Source organism: Sphaerodactylus townsendi, linkage group LG01 (assembly GCF_021028975.2).
Source record: "Sphaerodactylus townsendi isolate TG3544 linkage group LG01, MPM_Stown_v2.3, whole genome shotgun sequence".
In the NCBI taxonomy this organism is placed as follows: Eukaryota; Metazoa; Chordata; class Lepidosauria; order Squamata; family Sphaerodactylidae; genus Sphaerodactylus; species Sphaerodactylus townsendi.
The window spans coordinates 149,256,718-149,276,720 of NC_059425.1; the positions used below are offsets into that span (position 1 = coordinate 149,256,718).

Genomic DNA, 20,003 nt, shown 5'->3' on the forward strand with positions numbered 1-20,003 from the left:
CCAAATGTGCTTGGCCTCAAATCTTCAATCTAGTTAATCTACTTAATCCAGTGCTGCTCTCATGCCCTCTTTCCCTGCATCTCTCATCCTGGATTATTGCCTGGAACTACTATTTAGATTTTCACTTTGCACTCCCACCAAGCCTTCTTTTCTGGAATTGAAAACTTCCTGATCTGTGCAGCTTTCAGGTACACTTGGATCTTCAGCCACCTAAAACAACTGTGATGCCAGATGGCATTCTCAAACAGAACAGGATAGGTAATGTAATTCTTGTAGCTGTCCTTTCTCATTCTTTACCTCTCTACCCAATTACACACTGCATGAATATGTGTACCCACAGGAATATCCAGTAGCTACTGTGGATTTTTTTTGTATTATCGTGCTATACACGCTAAGTATCAATCTGTCTATATATGTTTTAACATTTCATTCAAAAAGCTGTCCTTTTATCAAACTATTCCAGACTTTTTTTCCCAATCTAAATGTCTCCTGGAGCCTCATCATTTTGTCATGGATATCTAATACAGAGTGTGGAGGACTAAGGCTAGTTGTGTCTGTCCAGCCAGAGTGTTAAAGCAAAGTAAACAGCAAAAAAGGAAAATAAAATAAAATAAAACATAAGAACATAAGAACAAGCCAGCTGGATCAGACCAAAGTCCATCTAGTCCAGCTCTCTGCTACTCGCAGTGGCCCACCAGGTGCCTTTGGGAGCTCACATGTAGGATGTGAACGCAAAAAGTTTCTCTCCTGCAACAGGTTCTTTTATGAGACTCTGGGCCATTTTGAAAGAGGGCTTGTTCACACCACAAAGGCCCTAGTGATAAGAATTAAATCAAATTCAAATGTTTCATCGTAAACTGGCTATTATTTCAGAAGTACAGTTCTAGGATCTTAGTTTTAATAAAGCTCTTTAGCTTTATTAAACTATCCAAATCCATTCAAACTACCCCAATTCGATTCACCGAAATCAACATATTATTGCCGTTTTGAAGAAACTCATGAACATGGACTTCAAATGCAAATAAAAAAGGAAACATACAGAGCAGAGCACCCCATTTAGATTTTGATTCAACAACACAGATTAAAATTTATCACTGCTCCCCAAGGAGGAGGAACATAAACAAACATGTAGGAGGAACATTTCCATTGCACACTGGATTCTGCACAGGAGTTGTTCGTTTGTTTATTTATGAGATCTGAATACAACCAGCGAGATAGTGAGCTAAGACTACTTAATGAGTTTGTGACAGATGAGGCCTTCCTTGTGCTGAGCTTGTTCTTGCCACTGTAGCCCTACAGACAGTGGCAAGACAGGAAGTCCTCAGGGTCATGCATGTTCACAGCCTTTCCCTATTTTTCTGTGTCAGGACTGAAGACTTCCTGGTTTAAGTAGTTCAGCAAATCGTGGTTTGTTTCCTGACTAAAAGCTGATATTCTCGACCATGTCTTCAATTCTGGCCAGGCCAAAGGAGGAAGGATGCAAACTTCCAGGACTTTCTGGCTCGTAATTCAAAAACAGACTCTATCTCAATCCTCCCATCTACAATATCAAGATAATAATCAGAATTTATCTTATGAGGTAGTTGCAAACATTACAAGACTAGACTACTATAAAGTGCTATAGAAATTATAAACTTTATTATTTGTGCCTGATAGCTGGTCCAAAATGCAGCTGCGCGCCTGCTCACAGGAGGCGCCTTAGAGAGCATATCCAGCCTGTGTTGCGCCAGCAGCATTGGCTCCCGTTTGAATTCCGAATCATCTTCAAGGTGTGGATTCTGACCTTTAAGGCATTACGCGGTCTGGGACCCTCGTACCTTCGGGACCGCATCACCCCATATGTCCCTACTCGGCCTCTGTGTTCAGCAGAGGCCAATTTGCTGGTGGTCCCCGGCCCCTCAATGATGCGGCTGGCCTCCACGCGGGCCAGGACTTTCACAGCGCTGGCCCCGGCCTGGTGGAACACCCTCCCACCAACTGTCCGGGCCTTGCGGGACTCCGCCTGTAAGACTGTGTTGTTCCACCGGGCCTTTGGAGTGTCCAGCCGCTGATATGGTGCCCCCCCCACTGCTCCTGCTTTGGCACTGGTACAACAGAGCTCCTCATATTGAGGGGCCTGCCGTCCCCCCCTTCTTGGGGTGGGTTTTTAAATTGAGCCTGGACGCCTCTTGTTTAATTTGCTAATTGTTAGCCGCTGTTTTTATGTATTTTAAGATGTTTTATTGACGGAGCCTATGTACGTATTGTACCGGATTTGCTCCTGCTTATTGTTTATATATTATGTTGTTCACCGCCCGGAGCCCTTTGGGGATCGGGCGGTATAGAAATTGAATAAATAATAATAATAATAATAGTTGATTTCATTATAAACAATCCAGTGAATAACATTGCAAGAAAACATGGCCAAGAAAAGGCACCTCCATTTCTTCCTCGTCTCCAAATTCCAGTTAGTTAGTACATGGCTACTTTGAAGTTCCTGTATTTCTTTACCTTTTCATCTTCATGATTCATTGCAATTTCAGCCAGATCCAGAGCTCTGTTATATTTATGCCTTTTATTTTGTTCTGTAATGACTCATACTCTGCACCTTATTCATGTAAGCCTTAGTATAGACATGTTTGTTCTCTTAATTGCATTTGTTTTCTGTTACTTGGAAAGGATCTCTCCATATAGAATTGCATACACATAACATTTTTACCCAATATTATTATTCTTGATATCTTTCCTACTGGTTCGATTTGTTTCAGTAAAAACAAGCAATTTGGTCTATTATCCTCTCACTGGATGATTTAATGGTACATATATACAGGAACCATTGCTTAAAGTGTCATTATTGGTTTGCTAGAAGAAAGAAACTGAAACTGGGTATGTAAATATTGCTGGCTGGACCAGTGACAGCAGCAACAAAACTTAACTTTCCTACCTAGGATTACAGATCAGGGTTTTTGTTTCAAGAGGAGGGGAAAGAAATACATTTGTACTGAAATTTACTTGTGTCAAATCTGATCCAACCCTGATCCAAAATTACTCCTATGGAGATCCACACTGTTCAACAAAATAGAGGAAACTGTGTCTATAAAGTCATTGTCTGCATACTGACACATCCTTAAATTTCTTGCTGCAGCAAGGATTTTCTGGGCCTTTCTAGAACAATACATTTTAAACAAAGATAATAGTTTCAGACAGTGCACAGCTGCACAAGAAAGACATTAGTTACAGAACAAATAAACAGGTTCTAACAGCTTTATACCTTCTTCTCTGATGTGTTAACAGCTACAGAACACCATCACAGTCTTATTTCCATTCTTCATTTAGGCTGATTCTACACACGCAACTCAAATGGGTTTCATAAACTGGTCTTGCCTGTGTCACTGTTTGCACAGCGGGTGCAGGGGCCAGTTAAGGTCACTGGGATCCCAGTGGCAGGAAGCACTACGGTTCGCACAGGAAACACAGTGTTTTTGTGTGAACCGCGCAGCCACGAATTCCCTCCACCTGAGAATCCACACACACACACACATGAGAATCCCATCCACTTGCCAGCACAACATGCCAGCTGCCTATTAGAGAATCCATTCCAATGGTGACTGCCTGGAGAATCCACCATAATGGTGGATTCACCATAATGGTGGATGGAGGGGGGTGGTCATAGAATGCTTCCTGCTTGCCATAGTTTGCACAGGCAAGGAGGAAGCATTTGAAAACTGGGCTAAGGGGAAATGTCACTAATTTAGCAACTTTCATTTAATCTGGATTAAATATAACAGGTCAGAAGCATTTGGGGGTAAATTATGTGGGAACTTCTTCCCCCAAAATGCTTTTTTAAAGGGCCTGAACCTGAAGAACCCAAAACTGCCATTAAATTGAATTCCCTCCTGTAGAACAAAAATAAGGATTAATTGTATTTGCCAAAGCAAGGAAATTATTAAAAACTCTGATGCCACATAATAACACTTTTTTTAGATATGCAAAGACTAATATTTACAAGGAAAAGGGGGGAATCCAGTTCGATTTGCATGGACTTCACACACAACACAAAATTAAAAGATCAAGATTTCAGTTCTATACATGTTCGTTGTACAGTCGTACTAATTTACTTTCATGTACACATTTTTAAAAGATCTTGCCAAAAATCAAAGCAGGGGCAAAGTAAGCAAGGCTTTACTTGAATTCAAGCTTCTAAAGGGAATGTATACTGACTACATGAGCAAAGTGCTCCTAGAGAATTCTATACCATCCTAAAAACTTTCTTATTTGTAAGAGGGTCTCATCAATTTGCATTTTTAAAATACGACTATGATTCTTGGATATAAGTTGTGTAACATTATGATTACAGACCACATTCAATAAAGTATAAGAAATAAGAAAAAAATATTGTATACAAGAAAAGTTGTGCTAAGAGCCCAGGAAATGCATTATCAAGCACAGATATTCCACACCTCTTGTCAATATGTATGATATAATGTATGCAGTATTTTAGGCCACACTGATTTGCTCAGCTTCTTCATCTCATTCAAAAAAACTGGACCCATTTTCAGAGAATGTTATTCAAAAGTATGTGTGCTTTTTTAAAAAAAAGTGCGCAGGAGATCCCTCTCACAAGTCAAAATAAATTAATGTTCCAATCCTATGCATGATCACCACTTTAAAATGGGTTTAATTCTGAATAAACATGCAAGGGATTGGCTTGCAATGGCCCTATTATCCCAGGTTTTGAAGCAAACTGCAAGACCTTGGTCTACATTCTTCTTATCTGCCTTCACAATCAATACTTCAAATGTACTATTGATTTGGATTTTTCCACTCTGATTTGGATTTTCCCACCCTGCTTATATTCCTCCTTTTGTCTGACTTCAGGAGGTCTACTTCCTTATCAGCATCTATTCACACATCTACTCTGAAAAAAACGAAGTGTGTAAAAGCAATCATCAACAACTTCTAATAACATTCTTCTGAAGATTAGATAAAGATTTGGTTGTTCACATAACTTATAATTATAAAACCTCAATTAATATGTGTTTGTGAGGATGCCAGGAAACAAAGTAGATGTTAAGGCTCTAAACCTCTGAATTTGAACTCACCTCTATCCCAGCCACAAAGAAAATGGGTTCATTTGGATGTGTTTCAGTTTAATAAGCAAAGGAATATTCAGGTGAGGAAAACTGCTATTCTCTCATAATCACTTACAATCTCCAAAGTAATTAATAATATCATTTTTCCTTAACCAGGAACCAGTATTGAAATCCAGCCTTTCTGACTGGGCAAAAACGTTTAAAAATCAAAATTTCCAATAATGGAAGTGAGACTGGTTGTTAGAAAACTGTGAGAATAGGGGGCTGTCAGGAAATGGGAAATATGAAAGTTCAAACTCTTTCTTCTGTAAACCCATTCTGCTCTTTAAACAAAAAAGAAACTGAATATAAATTGTGCCCAATCTATATTTTATTTTCATTTTCCACAATTTAAACAAAACTTAGTTTAACCAAAAAAAGCCCAAACTCTTGTTTATTGAAAATTACCCTTTCCTCATCATGAAGACTGTTTTAAGTGCTGGACCCAATCTGGGGGACCCAGATCTGAACCTCCATGGAAGCTCCTTGGTGACTATGGGCCAGGCTACTCTAAGCATCCTCTCTTAGCATCCTCTCTTCTTCATAGATTTGTTGTTGTAAATATAAAACAGAGGTGAGAATAGTGTTGTAGGTTGCTCTGACTCCCCAACTGGGAAGCAAAGTGGAGCAAAATATCTAAATAAAGTATTTTAGACCATGTTGAAGAAGAAGAGCTGTTTCCAGGAATAGTCAACAGCTGTAGTCCGCTGTAGTTCCTATTAAGGATGGCCTGAAATAGCAACTTTGGGCTACTGATTTCTTGTTTGGTCCATGGATACAATGCTCTCCTTCCCTCCACTGGGCTGTACTTTTTTTTTTCCCGCCAAGTGCCCAGATCGTCGCTCAGAAAACATGCCCTGCTTTAAAACAGGACCGCCCCTCGTTTTCACAAGACCACAAATCACAAATGTGTCCATTATGTGGTTGCAGGGACTGAGGTTGTAGATCCTAAACCAAGCCCTGACCTTTTTTCAACAGCCTCAGCCATATCCTCCCCCACCTCCGTTCAAATCAGACCCAACGGCTTTTGCATATTCCACATTCCCAGGACTCCTGTCCCATGTAAAGCAAACACAACCATCACAACCGTCAAAAAAAAAGCGAGATTTGACCAAAGTAACGCGTTTCTCAAGCTCTTTCAGCCAAGGGTTATAGAAACAAAGCAGGCCCGCCGTCAAACAAGGAGTAAATACGCTGCAACTCAAGCGGGGACTCCTTTTCAGAAAAGCCCGTGTCCTTTAGGAAAGCCCATCCAGCGTGAAGTGGGGAAAAGAAAGCCTCCACTTACTTTGCAGCGCTCCCGCGCTCGGCAAGTCCCTCCAAAGTTGTTCCCAGCATGAGAATGGGGAGGCTGGCGTTTGCAGGCATCCGCAACGGGGCCAGGAACGTCAAGTTGGAACAGAGCTCCTCGCAGGTATTTCCCGTCCTTCTCTTTTCTCTCTTTTCTCAGGAGCGTTGTGGGCAGGGACGGGCGTGGAAACCAAGTTTCAACATGTCAGCGAAGTGTTGCGCACCAAACCCTGCCCTGACAGTCGCCACCAGATAAACGGAACAGAAACCGGCTGGGAGCCAGAGGACCCAGCCCTTCCCCGGGCAGGGGACGACATGCCCCTCAGCCCATGGCAAGATCCGCAGCTGCGGCTTGGCTTCTGAGAGGGGCAGGACAAGTTGCTGCCGTGGAGTTTTGCTGGCAAACCGGAGAAGGGCGGGGGGGGGGGGGGGGGGGGGCCTGCAAAACTCAAGGTGGAGAAGAGGAAATGCCAACACCAACACCCCACTCCTAGGGGCAAAATGCCATCTGCCTGCCCCCCCCCCCACACTTAGCAGGAGGGGGGAAGCATTGAGGGAATGCTGTCTCCCACTCCTTTAGTGGAATGCCATCTAACTCTTGTGGGGGGAGGACCTGGACCTCTTCCCTCTAGGGGTAGGGGAATGCCATCTCCCACTGGCATAGATGGAGAAATGCCATCTTCCTCTCCCTTCCAGCGAAGGAGGAATGCCATCTCTCCCCTTCAGAAGGGGGGGGGGCTATCTCTCCATTACAGAGGAAATGCCATTTATTCCTCACAGGTGGAATGCCATCTCACCCTTTGCAGGATAAGATGTTTCCTATCTGGGGAATGCCATCTCTGCTCACAGGGGATGGAGGAATGTCATCTTACCTCCCTACAGTGAAGGGAGTGCCATCTTCTTGTGGTTGGACAAACATCTCCCACTCGTAAGGGGGGGGGGGGATGTCATCTCTCCATTACAGAGGGAATTCCATCTCTCCATTCCAGGGGGAAATGCCACTTCCCTCTCTCAGGGGAATTGCCATCTCACATTGCAAGGGTAGGGCAATGCCATGTCTCCATCAAAGGAGGAATGCCATTTTCTTCCTCATGGGGGGCGGGAAGCCATATCCCACTTTCATTGGTTGAGGAATGCCATGTCCCCCTGTAATGGAGAGGGAATGCCGTCTCTCCCTTGTGGGAGGAATAGTATCTTCCCCCTTGCAGGAAGGAATACCATCTCCTCAGTCTTGGTGCCATCTCCCCCTCAGAGAGGCAGAATGCTGTCTCCCCTCACAAAAGGAGATTGCCATCTCCCTTTTGTGGGGAGGGGGGAATGCTATCTCCTCCTGGGGGAGGGGGATGCCTTCTCCTCCTTGCAGTGGGGGACTGTTCTCACAAGATGGGTGCCACTGTGGTCCTTCTCAGGGGCTGCACTTCACACTGCAGCGCTCCTCCGTCTATACTACTGGGAGGCACACTTGGACAGCTAGTCCTTAAGACATTGGCCAATGGGTATTATTTTCTGTTTAAATTAATTGACCAATCCACTCCTGTTTGCACCACTGGCGTAATGCCCATTGGGCAAGGTGGGCAGCTGCCCAGGGCATCACCTTGTGGGGGGCATCAAAATGTTGGGTTCGTTTTTGGGTATTTTAGTGGTTTTCCACTTTTGGCCTCCAGGGGGTGCAGTTTTTAGGCTAGCGGCACCAAACTTTCAGCGTATCATCAGGAGACTGTCCTTATGCTACCCCCCAAATTTGGTGAGGTTTGGTTCAAGGAGTCCAAAGTTATGGACTCCCAAATGGGGTGCCCCTATCCCCCATTGTTTCCAATGGGAGCTAATAGGAGATGGGGGCTACAGTTTTGAGGGTCCATAACTTTGGCCCCCCTGAACCAAACTGCACCAAACTTGGGGGGTATCATTAGGGCAGTCTCCTGATGAGACCCTGAAAGCTTTGAGACTGTGCCTTCAGAAATGTCCCCCCCCCCCCCCACAGCCTGCAACCCCATGGACAGCAATACTGAAAACTAAATGCAGAACAAAGATTCTTGGGCAAATTTCTAGGATGTTCCTGCAGGGGGTGCATTTTTGGATGTATCGGCACCAAAATTTCAGGGTATCATCTGGAGATGATGGCACCCCCCAAGGTTTGGTGCAGTTTGGTTCAGGGGGTCCAAAGTTATGGACCCTCAAAGGGTAGCCCCAATCTCCTTAGCAAAGAATGGGGGATGGGGCACCCCCTTTGAGGGTCCATAACTGTGGACCCCCTAAACCAAACTGCACCAAACTTTGGGGGTACCATAAGGACAGTTTCCAGATGATACCCTGAAATTTTGGTGCCGCTACATCAAGAAATGCGCCCCCTGCAGGAACATCCCAGAAATTTGCCCAAGAATCTTTGTTCTGCATTGAGTTTTCAGTATTGCTGTCCATGGGGTTGCAGGCTGGGGGGGGGGGACATTTCTGAAGGCACAGTCTCAAAACTTTCAGGGTCTCATCAGGAGACTGCCCTGATGATAGCCCCCAGGTTTGGTTCAGTTTGGTTCAGGGGGGCCAAAGTTATGGACCCTCAAAACTGTAGCCCCCATCTCCTGTTAGCTCCCATTGGAAACAATGGGGGATGGGGCACCCCCTTTGGGAGTCCATAACTTTGGACTCCTTGAACCAAACCTAACCAAACTTGGGGAGTAGCATAAGGACAGTCTCCTGATGATATGCTGAAATTTTGGTGCTGATATGTCTAAAAATGCACCCCCTGAAGTCACCAATGTCCTGGTGCAAAAAATTTTTTGGTTGTGGTGGAGTGGCCACCCATGGGGGGGAGGCATCCAACTCAGGTTTTGCCCAGGGCTACAGTTTGCCCAGGGCTGCCTCGTTACGCCCCTGGTTTGCACCGTAGTTTGGTGCTAGTGGTGTGGTATTGGAGCAAGACACTTTGGTCATAAAATCTGTTGAGCTGGTTCTATCTTAGCACTGCCAACTTCCAGATGGCAGAACAAAAACTTGCACCCACAGGGCTTGCAATAAGAACAGTATAATTAACAATCATTATTAAACAACTCTATATTTCAAAAATTTCTATTCATCGAGGTCTAAAATACAAACACAAAAACGGAGTCCTCGCTCTTTACAAATTATTTTGACTGTCATGAGAATGCTTCACAAACAAAAATACTGAGTCTTAGCTCTGAACAAACACATCTACACCGGACTCATTGGCTACTAGTAAAGCCTGACCTCACATTCCATCAGTAGGTCTAGAAATTGGTTCTTCTTCCCAGAAATTCAAGTACAATCATTTTCCTTTGTATTGATTTCAATGCCAAGGTCAGACTTTACTAGTAGCCCACTGAACTAAGACTCAGTATTTTGGTTTGTGAAACATTCTTATTACAGTCAACGTAATTTGTGAAGCACGAGGGCTCAGTTATCTGTGTTGGTGTTTAGGATACTTAAGAGATCTTGATGATTAGAAATTTTTGAAATATAGTTTTGTTGACTAAATTCTGATTGTTAATTATACAGTTCTTACTGTGAGCTGTGTGGGTGCAAGTTTTTTGTTCTGCATACTTTGTGCACTACCTTTTTGTATTACTATGGCGAACCTCCAGATGGTGGCTGGGTATCTCGTGAAACTACTGTTGATGTTCAGACTACATAGATTATTTATATATTATTTAAGACATTTATTGTACTTCTGGAAAAAATGGCTGCTTTGGAAGGAGGACTCCCAGAATCATAGAAATACAGAGTTTGAATAATCCTCCAGGATCATCTAGTCCAGTGGTAGTGAACCTATGGTGCTCCAGCTGTTCATGGACTACAATTCCCATCAGCCCCTGCCAGCATGCAATTGGCCATGCTGGCAAGGGCTGATGGAAATTGTAGTCCATGAACATCTGGAGTGCCATAGGTTCTCCACCACAGATCTAGTCTAACCCTCTGCATAATGTAGGAAATTCACAACTATTTCTCCTCCTCATACTCCCAGTGACCACTACTCCTTGCCCAGTGGCAAAAAACCCTCCAGGATTCCTGCCCAATCTGTGCTGGAGAAAAATTGCTTTTTGACCTTAAAGTAGCAATTGGCATTACCTTGAGTAATTAAGAAGGGGCCATAAGAGTCAAGCACTGACACAGCCCTTTCTGCCCTGTCTCAAGTTATCTGCCTCAGTTCACAGAATCAGCATTGCTGTCAGATGACTATCTAACCTCTGTTTAAAAACATTCAAAGAAGAAGCCCCATCTCCCAAGGGAGCCTCTTCCACTTAGGAAGCACTCTAACTTTTAGGAAATTCTTCCTAATGTTTAGCCAAAACTTCCTTCAACCTGTTGGTTCTGATCCGACTTTCTGGTGCAACAGAAACCATCTCCACACCATCTTTCACATGACAGTCCTTCAAGTACTTGAAGATGGTCATCATATTACCTATCAGCTGTTTCCTCTCCAGGTTAAATAAAACCAACTCCTTCAATCATTCTTCACAGGACGTCTCAAGACCTCTAATTGTCTTTATTGTCCTTCTCTGAACAAGTTACAGCTTTTCTACACCCTTCTTAAACTCTGGTGCCCAAAGCTAAAAACCATACTTCATTAGAGCAAAGTGATACCATTGCTTTGCATAATCTGGACCAGCCATTCTCAACCAGGGTTCCGTGGTACCCCGGGGTGCTGTGAGCATGTCCCAGGGGTACCGCGGCAACACTACCCCCCTCATTTTTGTGGTGTCTCCCACCAGCGCCAGCAAGGACATGTAGCTGGCCCATGGGGCAGGGCCTGCCACAAGGTCAGCAGCCACCCCCCCCCCAGTGCTTCCCTTCACCCTGGGAGGGGAAGGTGGGGGGTGTGGCAAGCAGGGGCAATGGGAGGGGAAGGTGGAGGGTGGCGACAGGGGTACCGTGAGATATGAAGAGTGAGGTCAAGGGTACCCTGACCTCGAAAAGGTTGGGAAACACTGATTTGGACAGTATACTTCTGTTGAAACATCCCAAAATTGCATTTGCATTTTTAGCTACCACATCAATCTGATGACTTATGTTCAGTGTATGGTCTACTAAGACTTCTAGATCCTTCTCACACATACTACTTCCATGACAAGCCTCCCCTATAATTATGCATTTTATTTTTCCTGTCTAAATGTGAAACATGTATCTCTGTTGAAATTCATGTATCTCTGTTGAAATTCATTTTATTACATGTATGTTGAAATTCATTTTATTAGTTTTAGCCCAGTTTTCTAGCCTGTTAAGATCATCCTGCATGCCAAATTCTACATTTAAAAAAATGATTCCACATGTTTTTTCCTCCATTTGGTTTTGGAAACTTTTCCTTTTGTTTTTCCTCCAGTGTTTCCCCAAACACTTTAAACATGATTTTTAAAAATCTTTTTATGGGCCAGCTTCACTAGAGCATGTGATTATGTTGAAATGAACATAAGAACATAAGAAAGAGCCTGCTGGATCAGACCAGAGTCCATCTAGTCCAGGACTCTGCTACTCGCAGTAACCCACCAGGTGCCTTTGGGAGCTCATGTGCAGGATGTGAAAGCAATGGCCTTCTGCTGCTGCTGCTCCTGAGCACCTGGTCTGCTAAGGCATTTGCAATCTGAGATCAAGGAGGATCAAGATTGGTAGCCATAGATCGATTTCTCCTCCATAAATCTGTCCGAGCCCTTTTTAAAGCTATCCAGGTTAGTGGCCATCACCACCTCCTGTGGCAGCATATTCCAAACACCAATCACACGTTGTGTGAAGAAGTGTTTCCTTTTATTAGTCCTAATTCTTCCCCCCAGCATTTTCAATGAATGCCCCCTGGTTCTAGTATTGTGAGAAGTGGTTTTATTTCTTCATCCCACACCCCATCCCAAACACCTGGCCTTTATTCATGCTCCACAACCTCTCCTTCAGCCATTGTTATCTCTCCCTCCTCTTTTTTCAAAAAAATTTTAAAAATCTGTTTGTCATATGAAACTAATTATTGAGGCAGAGATACAAAGAAGCAAGGTCAGTTGGATCCACTTTGTCAATTTCACATAGAACTTGTGATGTTAAGGTTCAGGCAGAGATAAAAAGAAGCAGGTCAATTTCATATCAAATTAGTGATGTAATGTTAGGTGGAAATTGATTTTGAAGAAGGGGGGCAATTGCATTAGTGATGGAACACTGAATCTCTGGGGCAGGGGTAGGGAACCTGCGGCTCTCCAGATGTTGGCTCCAATTGGCCATGCTGACAGAGGCTGATGGGAATTGTAGTTCCTGAACATCTGGAGAGCCGCAGGTTCCCTACCCCTGCTCTGGGGTGATTGAAAATACTAGGAGTAATTGCTGCATGTAATTTAGGATTGCTGCAGTAATAATTGTGTGTTCCTATAGATCAAATTTGACTGGAAAATGTGGTTTGTGGGGGATGGAGCTAAATGATTCTGTTTCTTCAGGTAATGATGTTTGCCACAGGAGTTGTTTTGGATTTCATTTTGGGTTGGAGGTTCTCAATAGCAGAAATGGAGACTGAGACATTTTTAAAGTGTTGCTTCAAAATACAATTGTGCAACAGTGCTAGAGCGCCTGCGCAAAAGGAAACAAAGGGCGGTAGAGAGTTATTCTTCTGCATCACAGATATCATCCCACAACCATCAGGAATAACACTTTTTAGCAGTAGTGTATAGAATAAATGCAACTGAAGATATGGGGGAGGGGGGAATCCCAAACAATGAAGATGAAAGAAGATATGCCAAAAAATTCACAGAAAATGTTTCCAAGACACAAGGTTTGACCATTGGGAAAATCTGTGGTAAATGGTGCCTGTGGAAGAGAGCTTTGTCTTCTACAGTGTTTGCTATCCCTCCCAATCTATGTATCCCCTTCATTCCTTCATCCAAATCATATATAAAGATGTTGAACTTCACAGGGCACAGGACATGCCTCTCAAAGAGAATGAGGAACCATTAACAAGCAGTCTTTCAATGCGAACTGTCAATGCGAAGCAGTTACAGATTCACCTGGCAGTAATAGAATCCAAGCCACATTTTACTAACTTGCCACCAAGAATATCATGTAGAACCTTATCAAAAACCTTACTGATATCAAGATAAACTATGTCCACAGTCTTCCCTTGATTCATCAAGGTAGTAATGTCCTCACAAAAAGAGATGAGGTTAATTTGACTTGACTTGTTCTTGAGAAACCTGTGCTAACCCTTAGTAATTACAGCCATCCTTTCTAAATGCTGAAGGGTGAGTGTGTGATGAGTTGTTCTAAAACTTTCCCAGTTATAGACATCAAGATGATGAGACATTTGTTACCTGGCTCTTCCTTTCCCCCCTTCCTTGAAGATGGGGACGACATTTGCCTGCCTCCAATCTTCTGCCACATCACCTGTTCTCCAAAATTCTCAAAAATAATGGACAGAGGCTCTGAAATTACATCTGTGAGTTCCTTTAGTACACTTAGATTCAATTCATCTGATCCTGAGGACTTAGTTTCATTTAAAGAAACCAGGTGGTTATGTACTACCCTTATGCCAATCCTAGGCTACACCTCCCTTCCTGTATGGCATTATACTATATAGCATTATACCATACCAAGGTCCTTCCCTGGCCTGAACCCCACCCTTCCAGGCTCCATCATCACATATCCTGCAGCTGGCAACTCTACTACATCTGTACATTTTAGAATTCAAGACTGCATATGTACAGGGATGTACGGGTTGCATATGTACAGGAGTGTCCAGATTGCATATGTACAAGGAACTCTACATGGAGTTCCGGGGTGCAGTAAGCAGTTGAATGCTGGACTAGACCCAGCCTTGAACTGCACCCCCTACCCCCAAACTCAATGTAGAATTCAGGGCAGGAGTGCTGCCCAACAGTTGGAGGTGGGGCTTCTGAGATGGGGTGGGGTCTATGGGCTGCCTGGCGTCCCCTCCCAAGCAACACCTGAGGCAAGAGCCCTGGCTTGCCTCACCCTAGATATGTCTGTGCATATGTAGGTTTTCAGACGGTCCAGCACAGCTTAGTAGGCACAGCACAACTTAGCAGCAGCAAGCATCACATACCTTAAGACTGTTTTTAGGCCCATTTGAAGGCCCATTTTCTGCCAATAAGTGGTGCTACTGCTGGGACAAGGGACATTTCTTCCTAACAGTTGGGTGTAGCAACTGTGCTAGGGATGAGAAAGCCTGTTCTTTCTCCAGTCATCCAGCACACTCACATACCGTATATACCGGCCTATAAGACGACTTTTTAACGCAGGAAAATCTTAACAAAAGCTGGGGGTCGTCTTATAGGCCGGGCACCCCCCACCCCCTGCTCGGACTTGCCACCGCCTAGCCCAAGGCTCTTTCCTGCTTGCTGTGCGGCTCTTGCCCGCCTGCCCGCCGCCGCCGCCGCCACCGGCCCCACACATCCCCCTTGGCTCAGGCTGGCTCCAGGTTGCCCTTCAGGCAGTCAGCCTGAGCCTCTGTCTATGATTTTCTTAAAAGGGCAATTCCCCAAAGACTGCTTAAAGGGGAAAGTTTCCCCTTTAAGCAATCTTTGGGGAATTGCCCCTTTAAGAAATTCAGAGCAGGGAAGAGACTGGCGGGAGATCTCCCCTCTTCCCCAGCCAGCCAGGCAGCCTCCGTGCAAGAGAGGAGCTCCAGCTAGCAGCTTCCATAGGAGGACTGCAGGCTGGGGCACCCCTCGTTTCCACGGAGGCTGCCTGGCTGGCTGGGGAAGAGGGGAGATGTCCCCTCTTCCCCAGCCAGCCAGGCAGCCTCCGTGGAAACGTCCGTGTCCCGTCCCCGCAACAATCGGCCGGCCTCCACCGAGGCCAAGGAAGGCCACCCGGGGTGCCGCCGCTGCTCTGTCCCACCCCCGCGACGATCGGTCGGCCTCCACCGAGGCCAAGGAAGGCCGCCTGGGGTGCCGCCGCTTCTGCTCTGTCCCACCCCCAGGACAATCAGCCAGCCTCCGCCGAGGCCAAGGAAGGCCATCCGGGGTGCTGCTGCCGCCGGGGCTCTGTCCCGCCCCTGCGACGATCGGCCTGCCTCTCCTGAGGCCGAGGCCACACAGGGTGTTGCCGCTGCCTCTGCCACGGGGTAGTCTTATATGGCGAGTATGTGCCGAAATCTATATTTTAACTGGAAAAGTGGGGGGGTCATCTTATACCCCCAGTCGTCTTGTACGCCGGTATATACGGTATACTTTTTCTTTGAGGCTCGGTGTCTGCCCAAGGAGCTGCTTCTGTGCTTCCTCTTCTAAAACTAGTTGTAAATTAAATTGATGCTATACTGAGCAACTGCAAATGTTTGTTTGTTGAACTATGGAGAGATAAAAAGTCTGATTCATATCTGACTTTCAGAAATATGTTGAGTTCATTACATGGTAACTTTCAAACATCCCTGTCAAAGAAGACCCTGGAATTTTCAAATATGTTTATTAGCATCCAAATTGTTAATTATAGTGGCCAACTATTTTCTGAGCATCTGCTCTGTCACACAGCTGCATGACAAATTTTACATGCTTAACTGCATATTTCTTTCTGGTAACTGCTCTTAGAATTTTCAAAGCCCCCTTTTCAGGTCCATTTAACAACATTAAGCAGCAATAGTGATGAGTAGAAATGTGCTCACTGAATACATCAGTTCTGTTGGATTTCCTGTCCTCATTTTTCAGTGACCCAAGCTGAGTAGTTTGTCTCTTGTCCATATATTATTTAACCCTGTAATAGTGATGACTCTTTGCTGCATTCGGTGTTGGTCGAAGTTGCTTCAAACAAGCAGAAAATTTCACTGTAGGAAATGGGTATTTTTGAAAAGCAAATTTACCTTTCTTTTAAACATTGTACCATTTAAGAAATGTTACTTTTTAATGTTTTTTTAAATAAAAGGTTTTGGCAGACATTTTTGAAATTTTCATTTTTTTATTAACTGTCAGTGCCATATTTTTTTCAATGTTGTATAATATGGAAGCTGAATCATAGCTTGTTATTAGATGAACATAAAGTAGTAGGTCACACTCATTTCTGGACCCTGCTAACATTTTATTGTTCAAATGTTCTTTGTCAGATACATTATCCTTCTTTGGTTCAGGACACAGCTATAGCTTTCTGTTTTAAAGTGGTAACATTGCATTAGCAGATCTGTATCATCTGCTACAATGACTATAGAACATTCCAGGAATTCCACTATAGTCTGTAGTGTTTGTCACTGTGGTGTCAGCTGGAACTGAAGAGATAGTTAAGCCCTTCACAAAGATTTGCAGCCATGCATACAGAAAACTTATGATGCTACTCCTACAAGCCAGACATTCTTTGTTAAGTTTCATGTTCAACAAAAATAAAACTTTTTATCCTGCCACTCAGTTGAATGTCATATGTCCTTTGAAATATTCTTTGATCAGCCATTAAAGTCTGCACAGGAACTAGGTATTTCTTGACCACTTGTCATGTTTCAATCAATTAATATGTTTCAGTTAATACTTTTCCATGTTTTTGTGCATGGAATCCTATGGAGGAGAACTTCTGAATTTAAAGCATGTTCCTTTAGTGACAACATTGCTGGTTGTCAAAGCTGCACTAAAACGTGAGATTTTGGCAGATCTGGTCTGCTTGGCAGTTCATCAGATAACACTGCCGTATAAACCATACGTATCCAAAACTGGGTATTTATCTTAGCCGTTTCTGCACAGTGGCAGAAGGAGCTGCCCATCAGCATAATTAATGGCATGTCCCTTCTCCCTTCAGAGCCTTGGAGGGAAGACAAGGTAAACAAAACACGCAAACAAACAGCGCCTGAAAGCTGTGCCCTCACGCCAGTGCCCTTCGCATGGTGATAATGGGAAGACGCTGCTTTCCAAAAAACTTGCTCATGGAGCGAGTTTTGAAAGCAGCGTTTTCCTGCTGTTTGGGGGGGAGCACTGCACTGCAGCTGTATATATATATCAGCATCCTTTAAAACAGATTTTTAAAAGATTCTGATAACTACAATAAAATAATTTCAGAAATTAACAACTCAAAACTGTCCAAACACTCAAATTTTTTATTTTGGTAGACTTTAATAAAAAGTGTTTTTATGAGCTTAAAACTTTCCTGTATGAGTTACAATTTGCCTACTACTGCTGTTCTGCAAAGTCTTAAGAACAAATTAGACATAATGTTGTCCATGTTAAAAAAGGTTTAGAAATGCCTCAAGGGCCTTATTTGTGGGTTGGCAACTTGTAATTATCAAAAGAGCCATTTTTGCCCCCCAAGAAAAAACTGTCTGGAGCCAGAAAACATTTTTGAGCCTTATAATAAAAGTAACACAGCCTATTAAAAGTTGTTATGAGGATAAAATGGAAGCAAGGAGAACCAAGTAAGCTGCTTTAGGTCCCCATTAGGGAGAAATGCAGGGAATAATGGAGTTGAAAGAAAGAAAGAAAGAAAGAAAGAAAGAAAGAAAGAAAGAAAGAAAGAAAGAAAGAAAGAAAGAAAGAAAGAAAGAAAGAAAGAAAGAAAGAAAGAAAGAAAGAAAGAAAGAAAGAAAGAAAGAAAGAAAGAAAGAAATGTAAATTATAATGTAAATCTAAATTCTTGGATCCCATTCCCACCCTTGCCCTGCTCAAGTATTATAGTAGAGGAACAAAAAGTTCTCTCCACGTTCTCCATCCCAGGCATCATCATTATAACCCTCCACCCATCATATCTATCAGGGCCCCCTAGTAACTTCCTGTGCTGTGCCTCACAGCAGTTTTAGGCAGAATTCCTCTCCACTAAATTCACCAACCCCCATAGGATCATCCAACCTAGGGACTGTCAAAGACTACCTGGCCAAAGGCTGCTGGAAAGGTGTATGTTGGTCAATTATTACTTTGAACACAAAATGAAACAACATGATTAGACCCCCTCCCCAATCTGTCTCCCCAACAGAACAGGTGAGTGGGCAGCCCCAGGGAAGCCAAGTGGTCCCGGCTCTAGACCACCATCCAGAAACCCATCTGAGCTTGCCACTGCCATGCCAGGCCTAGGCAATGGGAAGTCTGGCTACCAATGGGCTCTTCTCCCCCTTTAAAAATGAATTATTTGTGTGTGTGTGGGGGGGGTGTATTTGTTTTTGTGTATGTGGAAAGAACAGGCTCTGCATAACTTGCACAAGAATGCAGGAGAATCTCATGTGGAAATGAAAGTGCACACACCAGTTGAGTAGCTGAAATGGGAAATCCTCCATGTGGAATTAGACTGAATTTCGGGGGCAGTATTTGTTTCAACGAGCAGCGGAGCCAGGTACCAAGAGAAAGGAGTAGGTGTAAAAGTCCTCCATGACTAAGCATGCACAGTATTGAATTTTGCAAGAGGATGACTAATTAAATCTTTAGAACTAGCAAATAGAGCAAGTCTGGTATTGTGTGTAATGCCTGACCAGACACTTTGCTGGTTTTGTTTATGGTTTTAAAATTCAGTGTGGCAGTTTCAGACAACCTTTGCAAGAAGATGATTGTCACAATTAAATTAGCAAACGTATGTGTTACGAAATATTGATCTAACTCAGACCTTGATTTCAATGTTGCCTTTGTCCCAACCTGCAGAGGAAAAAGAGTACTGGATTTGAAAGATCAAGAGAAAGTATGAATTCACTGAACCTAAGACAAACACCCCTATTGCACACATACCGTATATACTCGTGTATAAGTTGATCCACATATATGTCGAGACACCTAATTTTACCACAAAAAACTGGGGAAACTTATTGACTCGTGTATAAGTCGAGGGTGGGAAATGCAGCAGCTACTGGTAAATTTCAAAAATAAAAATAGATACCAATAAAATTACATTAATTGAGGCATCAGTAGGTTAAATGTTTTTGAATATTTATTTCAAAGAAAAACAGTAAACTAGCTCTGTAAGCCCTGATTCTCCTGTTAAATCCACTCGGGGGGGGGGACCAAACTTCACCAAACCTGGTTGGTATCATCAGGAGCATCACCTGATGATACCCTGAAATTTTGGTGCCACTAGCCTAAACACTGCACCCTCTGGCGACCAACAAAGTAAAAACCCTAAAATATTTTTTTAAAATACACCTCACTCATGTATAAGTCAAGGGGGGCTTTTTCAGCACAAAAATGTGCTGAAAAATTCGACTTATATGCGAGTATATATGGTACTTTTAGAACTGGTCTGTGTGTGTCAATGAAGCAATATCACACAGAGTTTAGACTCTGTCAAGAGGCTAAACTCCTAACAGTCATTCAAGATGGAGTGGTCATAGCTGAGACACCCAACTAAGATGTGTCCACTCCCTCCATGGAGCAATAATCACATCAGCAGAAGGAAAGGGATAGTTCCAATGGTGATGGGTGGGTGGAGGAATCTTGGGCAGCCACAGTTGGTGAAGGATCTTTTGTAGAAACAGCAGTGCTGTTTCAGCTAACCCTGGTTAGCACTGCTAAGACTGAATTAGGAAAATATATTTATCCTATCCAGAAACTGAAGGTTTGGGTTTTTTTTTTTACAATAAATGAAGTATATTAGTTTGAACAGATTAAAAAAAGCTCTGTGAAATTTTCTTTCTGGCACAAACAGAGATTGGATGGGATTTGCAGCACATATTATAGCCGGCCCTTGTGCATTCTGCCATATTACCAATTCAGAAAGTGGTTG

The 20,003-nt window shown here is 43.5% G+C and overlaps 2 protein-coding genes across 2 annotated transcripts in view; both read right to left on the minus strand.

Annotated features, from left to right (window-relative positions):
* FAM83B (family with sequence similarity 83 member B) overlaps window positions 1-6,714 on the minus strand; it is a 62,239-nt gene extending 55,525 nt beyond the window's left edge. The window contains exon 1 of the mRNA XM_048497047.1: window positions 6,400-6,714. The gene's annotated coding sequence lies outside the window, so the exon portion shown is untranslated. The remainder of the gene's footprint in view (window positions 1-6,399) is intronic.
* LRRC1 (leucine rich repeat containing 1) overlaps window positions 1-20,003 on the minus strand; it is a 462,254-nt gene that overhangs the window by 168,253 nt on the left and 273,998 nt on the right. The window lies entirely within an intron of this gene.